Below are 3,063 nucleotides of genomic sequence, written 5' to 3'. Positions count from 1 at the left end.
TATTTTCGAAGAACAGACTGCAGGAAGTAAACAGTCTTAAGAAATATGAATTTACCAAGAAGCAATATGAGACCACATCGAGCGTATTTGTGTTTCCATATTTAGATAGCATAAAATGTCAGTGCAGCTTTATCAGCACCACAGCAATAAAACCCTATTCTCCATCACCGACACTGATTAACAGCAGTGTGTACCACAGAAAGATGTACTGCAGAAATTCACCAAGGTTCCTTCGTGACCAGTTTCCTGACACACCGCACTATAACCAAAAACACCAAGCCCATGAGATACATGGGAACACCACAAGTTGTCAATTTCACTTCAAGCAACTCACCACCCTTTCTGGAAGAACATTTTTTTAACAGGCGCCCTTGGTTGGAAAAACTGGAATGCCGCCCCTGAAATCATTCTGGCTTTATTTTGCACAGCTCAGGAATGCAGCTCACTCATCCTCATCAATTGTGGAAGGGCAGCAAATGCCGGCCTAACCAGAAATGCCATAATTCCATACATGATTATATGTGTAACATAATGAATGTCACTGTATAAATATGTCTGATACATTGTGTGGTTTTGCGTGACATGCAACAAGTATGAGATCAAAACTCTTAAATAATTGCGCAATATTCAGACTTTAAGACAATAATCCTTGTCCTCGATCCAAAAGCAGCAAGAAGTCTTCCTCTCACTTTATTCCAACAGCAATAAATACAACAAGATGTTGACTGAAACTTTTTAAATGTTAAATGGAGGAGGGACATTACAAACTAAATGGTACAACGTTAAACTATGCGCAGGAGCAGAGAAGTCTTCAGTTTTATTCTGGAATTCAGTCAACACAGGAGAGTGGAAATTGTGTCAAAAGCTTTTTCATTCATATTTTGTTGCATTACGGAAATGTAAAGTTTGCTTTGCAGAAACAGGATATCGAGAGCTCAGTCACAGAGGACATTCAAATTTCAAGTGATTAACATGCAAATTTCAGGATCTCTTTACGCTACTTCACAAACACAATTTACTGTTTCCAGCACTGTCTGTCCAGCTTTTTGAACTTCAATGAGACAGAGAGATGGGAACATACAAAAGGTGAAATATCAGTCAGATACTGAATTCAACTTGGAAGATCTTGATCAAATTCTGTCTTGGAGTTTTGTTCTGGAGTCATTCGGAAAACAGATGATAGAAAATTCCACGATGTCTTTCTGTGGCTTCAAGTTGTGTGGCTGTCTATGTTTTTTTTTTAAAAAGACATTGGCAATAAAATAAACCTCACGAATTAAATGATTCACCCTTCAGATTTGAGTATCTGTGTGTGAGAGAGTGAATGTGTGTGTGATTATGGCATTGTGTCTGTGTGTGTGACTCAGCAAAGGGACAGATTCTTCTCTACTGTGGAGTCACGTAAAAATAATTGTGTGCAAGTGTGTACATGTTTGAATATAAATATATTTGTGTGAGAATGTGTGTGCATGATTGAGTGTGTTTGTGGGTATGCAAGTGTTTCTATGTCAGATGACATGTGAGATTTAATGTGTGTGAGTGGCTGGAAGTTTTGTGTGAGAGTTTGTACGTGCGTGTGTTTATATGAAAGAAGCCGGGTATTTCTGTGTAAGAGATTGCGACTATGTGTTATATTGTCTTCAATATTGTTATGAGCTGTACTACACCATTAAGTTAGTTAAAAGCAAGTAAAACTATCTGACTTCACCAAGTGTTCTGCAAAAGGTAACAATATAGCACTTGGTCGAAAGTGAGATTAGATTGTTTGCCTGAAACGCTGAAACAGATTCGAATTAGGCTAATCAGTTTAAGTTACACTCTGAAAATACCAAACTCCAATCAAGTTTCAGTTTCGTACATTAACAATCTGAAACGCCAAATACCCACAGCCCGATGCCTTGCAGGTGTAAGACCTGGGAAGATTGAACATTTGGGGGCAGAACTGCCAAACCAGTGGCACATGCAGTCTGCCAGAAAATAGTTCTCTTCAAAGCCTTGATCGATCCGTAAACTGTGAAGCAAAATCCCGAAGAAGCAGAAAATATGATTCAAAGTCTGGCTGGTTTTTGAAAACTTGAATTTTGTTATATCTTAATCGGACAGTTTATCGGACTAGTATTGCAGAAGGGAAAGGTAAAAGATAGGGTAGTGGATGGAGTTATAAATACTTGTTCGTCAATTATTCTTCAAATAAAACGTCGCTGAGACAATTTGTTTAAATTCAGTCACTGTTGGCTGATTAAATTAAAAGTGAATTAAATACCTTTTATAATTTCTGAAGAGGTTCTCGGCTTTGAAGATGATTCTCAAAATTGCCAAGAAAGTTGACAAGGAAAGAAAAAGATCATACTTCTATAAATAGCACATAAGTTAGATTTGTGTGGTAGGAAGGAAACCCGTAAAGCTGAAATAGTAAAAGAATTACTCAAAAACTGAGATGTGTCAGAGAAACACACAAGTGCAATAGAGGCTGAAAACGTTACACTGCAATTGAGGAAATTGGAGTTAGAAGATAAACAAAGGTATAGAGAAAGAGAAAGAGAAAGTGAAAGAGAAAGAGAGAGAGAAGAGAGAGAGAGAAAGAGAGAGGATGATGTTCGCAGAGCAAAGAGAGAGAGAGAAGAAGGGAGAGAGAAAGAGAGACGAAAAGAAAGAGAAAGAAAGTTTTAGATAAGCAGAAAGAGAGAGAATTTAACCTTGAGACAACGTGCATTTTCAGCAAAGTCAATTTATCAGAATGGATATGAAAAGAGAAAGGAGTTATGTATATATATATAAAAACTCTTCCACATTTTGATGAGAAAGATATTGGAGCCTTGTTTATTTCATTCAAAAGATTGGCCAGGCAGATGGATTGGTCGGAGGACTTACATGTCATGGCATTCAAACTACATTGGTCAGCAGAGCTAGTGAGGTATTTGCTAAACTGTCAGATGAGGGGTAAAGAGATTATGAAGAGGTTAAACAGGCTACTTTAAGTGCTACTGAATGGGTGCCGGAAGCATAGAGACATTGGTTCAGAAATACAAAGAATGAACAGGTCGGACTTATGTTGATTTCAAA

The sequence above is a fragment of the Chiloscyllium plagiosum genome, unplaced genomic scaffold (assembly GCF_037043375.1).
Source record: "Chiloscyllium plagiosum isolate Xiang-an unplaced genomic scaffold, Cpla_swu_hap1 HiC_scaffold_29, whole genome shotgun sequence".
NCBI lineage: Eukaryota > Metazoa > Chordata > Chondrichthyes > Orectolobiformes > Hemiscylliidae > Chiloscyllium > Chiloscyllium plagiosum.
This window is presented reverse-complemented; position numbering follows the sequence as displayed.